The 14549-nt window shown below is 37.2% G+C and overlaps 1 long non-coding RNA gene across 2 annotated transcripts in view; it reads left to right on the forward strand.

Moving 5' to 3' along the window:
• Window positions 1-14549, forward strand: part of LOC113601288 (uncharacterized) — a 79877-nt gene that overhangs the window by 18332 nt on the left and 46996 nt on the right. The window contains exon 3 of one of the 2 annotated variants that reach the window (XR_008299375.1): window positions 237-285. This is a non-coding gene — a long non-coding RNA (uncharacterized LOC113601288). Of the gene's footprint in view, window positions 1-236; window positions 8400-14549 lie in introns of those variants that run through there. The other variant, XR_003422463.2, reaches the window with a different exon arrangement.

Genomic DNA, 14549 nt, shown 5'->3' on the forward strand with positions numbered 1-14549 from the left:
ACTTTTGGACAAATGCATTTGACAAGCCACTGAGGAAAATAGACCTTTGTTATTAGACATGAGTGCTCTGTCTTACAAACAAACAAATCCATCCCTCCTAAAAATAAATAAATAGAAAAGGAAAGGGAAAAAACAGCACAGCTTAAATGATAGGTTTTGTAAATGTTCTGCTATTTTACAGTTTTTCAATTGAAACCACAGTTTCCTTTTTCTTCTTTCTACTTTTATACACACAGCCTAGAAGATGGACGTTTGGCAAGCCATAATAGACTGCTCCTTTCCCAGGTATCTCCTGCTTGTTTCCTTTATCTGTGAATAGGAAATGGCTTAAAGGCACCTGTGTGATGAAGGTCCCAGGGGCAGCTGCCTGACTACTGAATGCCTGATTATGTGTTAACATGCTTTGTCAGATATTGGCAGAATCTGTTCTCTTCTTTTGCCTTTTCAGCAAGGGTACCATTGACAGGCTGGCTACCCATTTATAGAAATGTTGTCCATCAAACTGTGAGGAAGGACAATAGTGTTTTTCTGTGGCCAGTGACTGTGGGAAACTTTTCTTTGGCTATTCAGGCAATTTTTGTAGCTTGCTCTGAAGAGGAGAGACTGATGAGTGCAAAAAGTACAATTAAGCAAAGCCAGACTTCAATTGAAGGCTCTAGTGTAGTCTGCTGTTCTCCTTTTTTTTTTTTAATTTAGAAGGGGGGAAAAACCCTATGGGTTTTCATGTTGCTGTGTGGCATTCAGCAGGGGGCTATTACAATCCTAAATTTTTTTTCTAGACCACCTAATTCTAAGTTAAAATTAAATGTAATGAGAGCCACTTGGAGTTCTGAATATTTTAAAGCATAATTCCCACAGAAGGGATTCGACCTAAACTGCAGTGAGCATCAGTTGGCTAATTATAGCTGCATTTTATATTACAGCAGGTGTCAGATGCAGTCATCTCAATAAAGTCCACATAATACTCGGGAAATAACAAAGACTTTTCTTTGAATGTGGGTACTAATTTCTGCTAGGTGTCATATGAGCCTTGATACTTCTTATTGGCATTAACAAGAGCACTGCAGCACTCAGAAATGCTTTTTGCTTGGGATGAATTGATACTGTAAAGCACTTACCAGTCAGACTTGACAGATGTCAGTAGTTAATACTAATGTTGCAGAGGTCGGAATATAATGCAAAGAGTCTTATGTAAATACTCTTAGATGATGGGCTGGTTTTGAGAAGGCGCCTGAGCACTGCACCAACTCACTTAATGAAAGTTAAATAGATAGCAGTGGGGTATCTGCTTTTACTTTGGCTCCTGCTTTATTGCAAGTCCTCCAGAAGTGAAGGGCAGATGGTAAGGCAGTAAACTAGGTGAACAAATACACTGGACTTGGATAAGGACTTGTTATGTTCACAGCACTTTCCTTGAGCTTGTGTGGGTGATTCAAATTACTAAAGTTATAGGTCAAAAGCCTGAAGATAAGAGCTCCTGTGTATATCCCACAGATAAAAAATAAATTTAATTTAGAAAATATGTCTGCAACTGAAAAACAATTAGACAATGGCGTAGGCAAGACAAATGTCTCTTTAAAATCATGGCAATTGTTCCACACTACTCCGTACTTTTAGGAGTTCTACGGTTTGTCTAACCTATTGTAATCACATTGGATCACAGCAAGTGAGATCAAAACAGAAGACCTATTAAAATCTTATTACAAAATATCGATGAGATAAGACAAATGTGAACTTTTTACACACATGCCATTCTGGGATCAACACTATTTATTTTAAATCTAATTCAGAGGTAACAAAGCAAAGAGAATTGTCCCTAATTATATCTCCCAAAACAGTTTCGGGTTCTCATTTTGGCAGGTTACAGTTTATGTACATCTCATAGCAAATTCTGTAGGGTGCTGTCAGCAATTAGGCAGAAATTGCCTTCAGTAATTTAATATTCATTTAGCATTGGTTCAATAAATGAATGAACACTGATAGGAGCAAAGCACTGTTAAGCCCAGAAATAAAATCTAAGGTAAAACAGAAGACACATTGTCCCTAGAGTGCTGACCATCAGTTCACAAAAACAATGTCCCTCATAGCTGTTTTGAAGATTTCTGTTAATTTTTGTTCAGATCATATATGTTCATGGATTTTGATAAGGTCCAGGACAAAATTGTGAAATAGTATGACAAGTTGCAGAGAAATCACTACAAAGGAGAACAAGTAATCTGCTAATGGCAATAGTTTCCTTATAATCCTCAATAATGTTCAAGTGTTTTTAATGCTTAAGCCTCAATCGTGAATAAAAATTTTATTTCTTATTTCTTCTTACATAAATGTAATGCTTATTACAGAAAGTTTAGAAAACAAATATAAGATACAGAAAAGAAAATAATCCATAATTCTATAGGGACTCATAACATTATTAATATTTTGGTTTCTTTCATGTTTACTCTTTATTCTTCATTTATATACATATAAAATGTATATGTACCTTCTTTTAAGGTGATTTATATTTATTTTGAGAGAGAGACTGAGCACAAGTGGGGAAGGGGCAGATAGAGAGGGAGAGAAAGAGAATCCCAAACAGGCTACACTGTCAGCACAGAGCCTGATGAGGTGATCAGTCTCACTAACGGTGAGATCATGGCCTGAGTTGGAATCAAGAGTTGGACACTCAACCAACTGAGCCACCCAGGTGACCTATAACTATCTTTTGAAATAAACCTTATGGTATACTAAGAATATCTTTTTATACTATTGTGTGTTCTTTCACAATGCAATTTTTATTGATTACATAATATTCTACATAATATTCTAGTGTATGGATGTACTATACTTTCTTTTTAAATTTACTATTGCTGTACATTTAGATTATTTCCAATCTTTGTTTTAAACTCTATTTTGTCCAATATAGGTATCGTTACCATGGCTTTCTTTTCACATCCATTTGCATGAAAAATGCTTCTCCATCTGGTCACTTTCAATCTGCATGTGTCTTTAGGTCTGAAATGAATCTCTTGTAGGCAGCATATAGATAGGTCTTGTTTTTTTATCCATTCTATCAACCTTTGTCTTTTGATTGGAGCTTTTAGTCCATTTACATCCAAAGTAATTATTGATAGGCATGTATTTATTGCCATTTTGTTACTTGTTTAATGGTTGTTTTTGTAGTTTTTCTCCATTCCTTTCTTCTCTTGTTCTCTTCTCTCATGATTAGTTGGCTTTTTTAGTGATACACTTGAATTCCTTTCTCTTTATTTTTTGCATCTCTATTACTGGTTTTTGATTCATGGTTACCATTAGGTTTGTACATAATATCTTCTGTATATAGCAGACTGTATTAAGGTGATGGTCACTTAAGTTTGAACCCATTCTTTACTCCTTTCCTCCCCGTTTTAGGTATATGATATCATACTATACACCCTTTTATTTTTTGAGTCCCTTGAATTATTTTTACAGATACACTTATTTTTACTGCTTTTGTATTTCCTACTTTTCATACTCTTACTTATGGTCTTTCCTTTCCACTCAAATGTCCCTTTAACATTTCTTATAGGGCTGGTTTAGTGGTCATGAATTCCTTTAACTTTTGTTTGTCTGGGAAACTATCTCTACTTCTATTCTGAATGATAGCCTTGCTGGATATATACATCTATTTAGCGAATGTTATTATGCTTGATGGTGTTGCTGAGTTCCCTAAGTCTGTTCTCATTTTCCATAATTTTTTTCTCTCATCTCTCATCTGTGGCCTTGTGGTATTCAACTTCTCTGTACCTCAATTTCCATGTCTGAAGAGTAGGAAACCTTATTATTAGCTATCAATTACTATCACAATTTACAATCATTGATCTACATTAGTTGAATTAATAATGCATAAGATGTTAAGAATATTATTTTAATAACTTTTTTTAGTGCCTACTATGTGCAGGATACTTGAAGGTGCTAAGAATTCAGCAGTGAACAAAAGAGATTTTTTTTAAAAATCTCTGACCAAAAATGACAAAAAAAACACAACACCCCAAAACAACACACACACACAAGGGGGATAAGAAGGGATGGAGAATTCAATGTTAAATAGGATAGTGAAAGAAAGCCTTGCTAAAAAGATGATTCTTGAGCAATTATCTGAGGAAGAGAGGGAGTAAGCCTTGCAAATATCTGGAGAAAGGGAGTTCTAGGCAGAGAGAACAGACAATGCAAAGGTCTGGGAAAAGATGCAGTGATGGATAATGTAAAAGAACTCTGATATGTAGAAACTCTGAAATGTATATGGGCCGTGGGTCATGACTACACAAAAACAACACTGCTAAGTTAAAAATTCAGTTTAAAATGTTTAAAATGCTGTGAGATTAATTGCTGGCATGACAACATGAGGTGTTCTTCTGACTTGCTCCCCAGTGAAACTGGTCAAAACTGGTCAAAATTATTTTTAAAAACTGGTCAAAATTACAAACAACAAACAAAAACAGATTATTAAAACCTTTGGAAATGATCCTAATGCAAATAGCAAATGAAAAAAACATCCACTCAGGAAAATCTAAGTTAAAAAAAAGAAAAATAACTAGGTAAGAAAGGCAAGTGTATGGTATTTGAATCAGACCACTCCCTCTTTCTCCCCTCCCAAATCAGGGAGGCAGAGATTCCCCCCCCCCAACCCCCCACATACACTCCCCAGCTCTGAGCTGGAGGGCTTTCTTCCTGGGACTAGCAGGATCCTAGCATTTCTCACCCTGCCCCCAACTGCCTGTTGCTCAGGCTAATTCCTGAATGAGTTCAGGAAGAGTAGGGATCCCTTCTTGTGTCCAATCCTGCTTGTAGTAGAGAGGCTCTACCTTGGGAGTAGCATCCTAGAAGGGTTGGGACCCTGATAACCCTTACCCAAGCTCCTGACATGGTAGCTCCCTACCAGAAGAAACAAGTTAAGAGGACCTCATTGTCCCTCCTCTCAGCTCCTGGGCCCTTACTCAGAGAGTTTGTCTTAGGGGAGAGGCAGGCCATGAACCAAATACCTCCTAATTTTTTCTCAAAGTAACTGTCTTCATTTACAACAGAGACTGGAAAAATTTAAGCCTAAGGGTGTTCTCAGAAATATTAGATATGTAGTAAAAGGCAGTTGATATAGCCAAGACTAAGGCTGGCTAGTTTGCAGGAGTGAAAGGAAAATAAGACAGCTAGGAGGATCCCTCCTGGGTTTAGAACAAATATCAAACACTGACATCTAAAACTATTCCTTCAAAAGAGCCACAATTTGATTGGATCTGTTTGTACAAGAACTAATTCCTTAGGGCATTATTGAAAACAGTAGAGCAATCAGCCCTGCAATTAGTGTAGTTTAACAGCTTGGTGTGGTTTGAGATTGAGTGACTAAGAACATTCCCAAAACTGTGCCTCCTAGAGGAACAACATCAGCAATGTAACAATGTGGGAGAAAAATAGACGTCACTAAAATAATCCAACCTGTCAGTAAAAAAATAATGAAATAACAAGCTCACTATAGGGGACAAGGGGTAGCAGTACCCAGAATTGCTACAATATAGTATCCAAAATATCCAGTTTCCAATGAAAATTTATGAGGCATACAGAAAAATAAGAAAACGTGATTCATACATCAGGGAAAAAAGCAGATCTATAAACTACCTTTGAGAGCAACCAGATGACAAATTAATTTAAAATAATGATATTTTAATAATATTTTAATAAATGTTAATAGAATATTTCAAAGTAGGTTTTATATACACATCTACAGAACTAAAGTAAAGAATGATTAAAGAAACAAAGGAAGGTATGATGACACTGTCACATCAAATAGGAAATGTCAACGAAGAGGAATTATAAAAATGAACTAAATGGAAATTCTGAAGTTGAAAAGTACAATAACTGGAATAAAATATTGACTAGAGAATCTCAACAGATTTGAATTAGCATAATAAAGAATTAGTGAACTTTAAGATAGACTGATAGAGATTTTACAAGCTGAAGAACAGGGAGAGAAAAGAGTAAAGAAAAATGAACAGAGCCTCAGAGATATGGGACACCATTAGATACACCAGCATACAAATAATGGGAGTATCAGAAGGAAGGGAGAATAAACAAAAATATCAAAGAAATAATGGCTGAAAACTTCTCAAATATATTGAAAAATAATAACCTCCATACTCAGGAAGCTCAACAAAATCCCAATAGGGTAAACTCAAAGAGAACTGCAGGCACAGCATAGTAAAAATGATGAAAGACAAGAAAATCTTGAAAGCAGCAAAATAAAAGAAATTAGTCAGTTATAAGGAACCTCAGTAAAATTATGAGCTGACTTTTCAGCAGAAACAATAGGGACCAGAAGGCAGTGGGTTAAAATATTTAAAGTAGTCAAAGATTAAAAAAAAAAAAAGTTCAACCAAGAATTCTATACCCAGCAGTGCTTTCAACAATGAAGGCAAAAGAAAGACTCCCAAATAAACAAAACTGAGAGAATTTGTTGCCAGCAAACTCACAAGAAATACTAAAGGAAGTTCTTCAAGCTGAGAGCAAGTGACCCCAGACAGTAATGTGAATCTGCACACAGAACGCTGGTAAAGGGTTTCTTGGAGTAACGCACTAGAGCAAGGAAAGTGCATGAGCCTGGATATCATATTGTGTCAGAGAGTAAGGAAGTACTCAAAGAATGATGGGTCATGTTAAAAGAACACACAAGCAAACTTGGAACTTCTACTGGTTAAATCTGGGATAATTTGAGCACCAAAATAACATTGAATTAAACAATAAACCACAAGACCATACTGACTAAATAACTAAAAGTTTAAATTTAGTTATTAAATAACTAAACTGATAGATGAAGAAGGAGATAGTTACACAGTTTTAAAGCATCTTTCCACAGAACACTTAATAATTACATAAGGGAAAAGAGATGTTACTTAATTCAAATTGTCAATTTGAATATTAATAATAGGGCACACAAATTCTGAGACAGCAAGCAATATGAAGAGCTCAACATCTTTTTGTGATATTCTAGAAAAAGATTCTTTACCTAATCATAATGTAATCATAAGGAAATACCAAACAAATCCAAACTGAAGCACATTTTATAGAAACCCAAAGTGAGGAGTATTCTACAAAGTAATTTTCAAAAGTGTCAAGGTTACTGTTGTGGACAGAACCTAACATGACCCCCCCCCCCACACACACACACACACACAAAGATACCTGTCCTTTGGTGTCCATGCCTTTGTGTAATGGCCTTCCCTTCAGTTTCAGCAAACTTGTCACTTGCTTTTAACCAATACAACATGGCAGAGGTGATGGGATGTCATTCCATAATTATCTATGATGTATATAAGACTCCATCTTGTTAGCAGAGGTGCCAGAAACTCCCCCTTACTGTCCTTAAGGTAAACTGCCATAAAATAAATGGTAATGTTAGAGAAGCTAACATGGCAGGGAACTGTGGATAGCCTCTAGGAGCTAAAAGTGGCTTCCAGCAAGAGACCTGAAGCAGCTAACAACCTGAGGGAACTTGGAAGCAGATATATACCCACGGTAGCCTCTGATGAGACCACAGCATTGGCTGACACATACAATTCAGCCTGGTAAAACCCTGAAGCATAGAATCTAGTTAAGCCAGGCCTGGACTCTTGATTACATTTTAAATTATAAACATATATTGTTTTAAACTACTAAGTTTGTAGCAATTGTTATACAGTGTAGAAAACTAATATAGTTATAAAAGTCAATTAAAGACTAAGAAACTTTCAGATTAAAGGATACTAATGTGTTAGACAAATGTTTGATTGTTTTTTTGTTTTTATTTTTGTTTTTGGTTTTGTTTTTTTAGATGTTATTTTTCTAAGTAATCTCTATACCCAACATAGGGCTCAAACTCACAAACCTGAGATCAAGAGTTGCATACTTCACTGACTGAACCAGCCAGGGGCCCCTGCATTGCATGATTCTGAATTGGATTCTTTAGACAATTCTTTGGAAAACTTTAATGGGGTCTGAGAATTAGTATGCAGTAGCAGTATGTCAATGTTCCTGATTTTGATGGTTATTTTGAAGTTAAGTAGGTGGAAATGTGGTAGGAAATAAACACTAAAAGTTCAAGGATGAAATAAAAATTAGTTAATAAGTGTTTTTTCTTCACTTTGCCTAGTAAGATTGACTATTTTTCTATTTAATTAAAGAAGAGAAGCATTGCTTCTGTCTGCCTTTCTCCTAATAGATAAGGAAGGGGATAAAATAGAGGGAATTAATATTTAGTGATCAATTACTCTGCGGCAGAACTATAATATCCAATTCACATGAATTACCTTAATTTAATCCTTATAACACATGCTAAAGTAAATATCATTATTCCTATTTTATAGGTCAGGTGGATTAGATTGTCATTCCCAATTCTGCTCTGCTTCCCTCTGCCATGTGACAGAGTATATTTCCTCATCTTACTGATGTTGATGCTAGTCATGCCACTTTCTTTGACCGAGCATATGTGGGCAGAAGGATGTGCATACGTAAACTGGTTTCTTTCATGTGCTTCTGCTGTTCACCACGAAAAGAACCTGCCTGCATAACCCCTATTCTGCAGAGAATAAGGAGAAACATAAAGTAGACCTGAGCCTAATCTAAGCCCATCCTGGCTGAGCAGAATCACAATCTGCCCAAAGACTTGGTTATTATTATAAGCTACTGAAATTTGGGGGTTATTTATTACATAACATTATTGCAGCAATAGCTGACTGATCCACTGGCTCAAATTCATCCACTTATTTAATTGGTTTGTCTGATTCTAAAACTTACACTCTTTATTTCTCATACTACTACAACTCGTCTATATTCACAAGGGGAAAAAACACTAGTGTTAACTGAAATCTTTTCAAAGTACCTTGATAAATTTATTTTTGCTTTCTACATTACAAATTTATATTATTAAACTATCATCTTTTAATAGTACCCTCAGGCATTTATCATAAAATCTAATAAACTTGATATATCTAAACTGGTAACTTTGATTCTCAGCTTAGTATAGGCTATGTTGGTCTCAGTTTTTAAGTGGGAAATTTTTAAAAGATTAGGATCTATATTTTTGGAGGTATATTATTATGATTAGTATATATATTTTGACTATGTAGATTTGTCAGGATATGCCAAAGAGTTACGATCCAAAAAGTAATCCATAGGTCACTTGTGGAGATTGATTGATTGATTGATTGATTGATTTAAAATATATGAAATTTATTGTCAAATTGGTTTCCATACAACACCCAGTGCTCATCCCAAAAGATGCCCTCTTCAATACCCATCACCCACCCTCCCCTCCCTCCCACCCACCCCCCCCATCAGCCCTCAGTTCTCATTTTTTAAGAGTCTCTTATGCTTTGGCTCTCTCCCACTCTAACCTCTTTTTTTTTCTTCCCCTCCCCCATGGGTTCCTGTTAAGTTTCTCAGGATCCACTTGTGGAGATTTAAAAGTTCTTCAGGTGTGGGGCACCTGGCTGGTTCAGTTGCTAGAGCATCCGATTCTTGATCTCAGGGCCATGAAGTTCAGGTGAAATTCAGTTGGTAGATGAGAGGTCCCTGGTGCCCTGTATTGTATCGCCTCAGTGTACTTCTGATTACAACCACAGCTTTGGTGGACAATAGATTCAAGTTCAGACTCAGGCTCATATTGACTCACACTTCAAACATGCACTGTGTGGTTCATCTTTCTGCCTCAGTCTCTTCTCCAAAACTACAGAACTTGCTGGACCTACGTCAAAGGCAGGCCAGAAGTGAGAGAAGTTAATGCCTCCAGGACATTCCCAACCCGTTGGGGCTGTAGCTAAATGCTCTAGCCTTCTGTTTTGGAGTCAGGCAATTCTGGAGGGAAATTCTGTATATTTCTTAATGATCCAGGTTTAATGGAGCTACCTTTACCCAGTAACCATCTTGGTAATACACTTTTATTGTTATCTCCATCTTCCTTGTCTCTCTCTCACAGTTCATTTACTCATGCTTCCTAGAATCATCTCTAAGGTAAACCACTTTAACCCAAATTCTTGTCTTATTTGGGGGAACCAAACTAAGACAGAGACATTTCCCAGAAACTGAAGAACAAATACTCCTCCCTAAGCCAATATGAATTTGATTATGTCAGGGGTTTTAAAAAGGCAAGCTCAATGGGTGTGACATCCCTATTTTGTTACTTGGGTCACATTGCCCAATGGCTAGTTGGCACTAAGAATACGCCAGTTTCACACACTGATCTTGAAAAACTCCTTGTCTGTATTTCCAGTTTTTTGGCACCTGCTTGTCTTTGTTTTTATTGTGAGAGTATACTGCTGTGACTCCTTGAAGCACAAAGGAGGAATGGCCTCTAGTACTCCAGTCCTCACTCTGTGACTCACTGGATAACTCTGGGCCTGCCACTAAGCATCGGTTTCCACATCTGAAATGAAAATCACGTACGTGAAAGTGCTTTTTATATCGCAAAGCTTTTTATATCGTAAACATTAGAGCTGGCATAGTATATTCATGAAGAGCATCAGTTAAGTCCAATTTATTAGTTGTGTAACTTTGGGCAAATTACTCTTTGTGCCTCAGTTTCTTCATCCCTTACAAGGGATAATAACAATACCTACTTCAGAGGGTTCTTGAGAAGATAGAATGAGATAATGCATGTAAAGAATTTAAACAGCACCTCAGGGAGCCGGGGTGGCTCAGTCAGTCGAGCGTCCGACTTCAGCTCAGGTCATGATCTCACGGTTTGTGAGTTCGAGCCCCACATCAGGCTCTGTGCTGACAGCTCAGAGCCTGGAGCCTGCTTCAGATTCTGTCTCCCTCTCTCTTTGCCCCTCCCCCACTCATGCTCTGTCTCTGTCTCTCTCTCTCTCTCTGTCAAAAATAAACATTAAAAAATTTTTAAAAAAAGAATTTAAACAGCACCTAAAACATAGTAGTTGATAAATGTTAAATAATAATATTACTAAATGTTTGTATAATTAAACAAATTATTGAAGTACCTAAAATAAGCAAAGCTCTGCACAGGAAACAATATTGTATTATTCTATTACATTATAAGCAGCTAATGTTTTTTTTAAAGTTTTTATTTAAATTCTAGTTAGTTAACATACAGTGTAGTATTAGTTTCAGGTATACAATTTAGTGATTTCAACACTTACATAGAACACCTGGTGTAGGGGCGCCTGGGTGGCGCAGTCGGTTAAGCGCCAGCCAGGTCACGATCTCGCGGTCCGGGAGTTTGAGCCCCGCGTCGGGCTCTGGGCTGATGGCTCAGAGCCTGGAGCCTGTTTCCGATTCTGTGTCTCCCTCTCTCTCTGCCCCTCACCCGTTCATGCTCTCTCTCTGTCCCAAAAATAAATAAAAAACGTTGGAAAAAAAAATAAAAATAATAAGAACACCTGGTGTTCATCACAAAAATTACACTCCTTAATCCCTACCACCTATTTTACCCATCCCCCTCACCCACCTCCCCTCTAGTAACCATCAGTTTGTTCTCTGTAGTTAAGAGTCTTGTTTCTTGGTTAGCCTCTCTCTCTTTTTTCCCCTATGCTCACTTGTTTCGTTTCTCAACTTCCACATATGAGTGAAATCGTATGTTATTTGTCTTTCTCTGACTTATTTCACTTAGCAGAATACTCTCTAGCTCCATCCACATCACTGCAAATGGCAAGATTTCATTCTTTTTAATGGCTGAATAATATTCCATTGTGTATGTGTATGTGTGTATGTATACACATACACACCACATCTTCTTTATCCATTTATCAGTCAATGGACATTTCGGCTATTTCCATAATAAGTATTGTAAATAATATTGTAAATTAACAGTAAGCAGTAATGTTACTTACCCTGGTGAATATAGCCATGTACCAAAATATGTGCAGTTCAAAGCTGTATGTACAAAATGTTGGGGGAGGGTTGGAGTTAAAGTAGGCAGGCATTGAAGGATGGTTTCTGTTTCTATTTTGATGTATGAAAATGAGTTAAGTGCTTTAGTCAGTGAGAGGTGCATAAGTGAAGGCACAGACATAGGAGTGTTGTGGGATTTAAGATGAGACAAGTGCACTGGGTCCAAGTTGTGAAGAGTCAAGAATGGTGGGCCATGGAGTCTGGATTCTTTCTGGACAGCAAGAGAGAGCCTCTGATGGACTTTTAAACAGTAATGTGAACAGAATACTATGTTAGGAAAATCAGTCTGACAGTGGTTTGTGTAAAAGCACAGAAGTGGGAAGGCTTAGGTACCAAGAGATCATTTGGAAGAAATGATATAGTACTCTAGTAGTGAAGGAGTAAGGGCTTGAATCAAGGTAGGGCAGCAGGACCAGAAAAGTCAAGACGGGCACCTGGGTGGTTCAGTCGGTTAAGCGTCCTACTTCAGCTCAGGTCATGATCCCATGGTTGATGAGCTCGAGCCCTGCTTCAGTCTCTGCACTGTCAGTGTGTGGGATTCTCTCTCTCTCTCCCCCTCTCTCTGCTCCTCACTCACTTGTGCCCTCTCTCTCACAATAAACAAACAAACATTTAAAAAAAGAAGTCAGGACAGATGTGAGTCATTTTGTTGAACAAATTAAGAGGGTGATATTTCCTTTACCCTTTACTCACAGAAGAGAGTTTACCTGACTGGTTCACCTCAACATAGCCCAAATACAAATAGCCAGCAATTTGTATACAGCTACACAGTGCACTCATCCCTATGGTACACTTTTATGGGGTTTGCCAGAGGTAACCTGTCTGCTGTAAGGCTTAAGCTTTATCACTCTGAAATGTTTTGAAAGGTTACCCTGGAGATAGAAGCAATGAGTTAATAAAAGGCAGTGGGAAGTATATACATTCTTTGAGAAGTGACTGTTGCTTCTGAACTGTCCATGAAGTTGGGTTGACCCTGAGATCATTATTGCAGAGTAACCATGAGAACTACTATTATGCCTGTTTTAAAGATGAGAACATTAAGGTACAAAAAAAGAATTATAAAAGCTCCCTTTACAAATTTTCCCCATCCTAGTCTTAGCTCAAATGTCTTCTCCTCCCTGAGGACTATTCAGAACCTAGAAGAAATCTGAACTCCTTGAACACTTTTTTATGGTCTTTCGTGATGTTTAGAGTTTATATTAGAGTTATTTGTGTACATTAGTTGATCATAAATTTCTTTAAGATAGAGACTATTGTATTCATCTTTGTATTACCCATAGACTATAGTCCTAGTGCCTGACACACAGTAGGGGCTCAATAAATGTTTGCCGAATTTATTGAAGCATGAACACTAATAAGCCCCAGTCTGCTATGGGTATGTTTATTTGAATGTGCAATTGGTGGTTTCCCCATGGATCCCTTGAAGAGTATGTTGATACCGTAGCAGCTCTTTGATGTGTTGAATTAATTGTACAATCTTTTCAGAATTCTTGTATCAAGAAGATAGATTGAATATTATAATATATTCATTGTTCATTCAAAAGAAAGACCTTTCTTTTAAAAAATCTATTTCAGTATACAGTTAACAAAGACAACAAAGAAGAGAAATAACTAGGTTAAAAATATTAACCAATTCCATTCTCCTTAAAATTAAATATTTTAAGATCTCTGTTCTAGTTCATATTCCTTTTTCCCTGCTTTTGGTAAGAAAGGATCCCTTCCTAGGTAATTCCACATGGATAATTCCACATTTTTCTTGTGTTTTTACTTCATGTGAACATTTCAAAAAGAACGCTGGAGTCTGGTTCTCTGAACTGTGGTTTATAAGAGTTTTAAGCCAAGGACAGTTTGCTTCCATGGGATGGAGCCAGGAAGGTGACTCTGTCTTGCAAGCACATATACTTGTGCTTGCAGCAAGCACTGCTGCAGCCTCATAGAGTAATGCTGCTGTGAGGGCTCTAGGCTTCCAGCCAGCTTTAAGGCTGGATATTCCGTACCTTCCATCACACAGCCTTTCAGCTTCCAGCATTTCCTAGTTTTGGGATATAGTAAACCTGGTTTCCTCTTTTTTTATGGTACTGAATCGCTGCTTCTCAAACAAGGCTGATCATAAAACTAACTTAGAGCATTTATTAAAAAATTTATACTCAGGCTCCAACCTAGAATCTACTTCCTGAAAGCTTCAGGGGAGGGGCTAGAATGTCTGTTCTTATACCAAGCACCTCAGATTAAATGTCATGATCTGGTGAACTGGGACACTTCCACATAGTGGCTTAAAATAACTGGCTCTAGTACCTTTCACTTACTGGCTATGTGAATCTTTAGTTTCCACAAATGTAAAATGAGAATAATTATAGTATACAACTATTATTAGAATTTTAGAGAGGATTAAAGTAAATGATAATGTATGTTAAATGCTTAGTATATAATCTCTGGGACATAGCACTTAATAAATGTCGGCTATATAGGGAACTCTGCTTTTATTTATTTATTTTTTTAATTTTTTTTTCAACATTTATTTATTTTTGGGACAGAGAGAGACAGAGCATGAACGGGGGAGGGGCAGAGAGAGAGGGAGACACAGAATCGGAAACAGGCTCCAGGCTCTGAGCCATCAGCCCAGAGCCCAACGCGGGGCTCGAACTCCCAGACCGCGAGAT

This window comes from Acinonyx jubatus, chromosome B3 (assembly GCF_027475565.1).
Source record: "Acinonyx jubatus isolate Ajub_Pintada_27869175 chromosome B3, VMU_Ajub_asm_v1.0, whole genome shotgun sequence".
NCBI lineage: Eukaryota > Metazoa > Chordata > Mammalia > Carnivora > Felidae > Acinonyx > Acinonyx jubatus.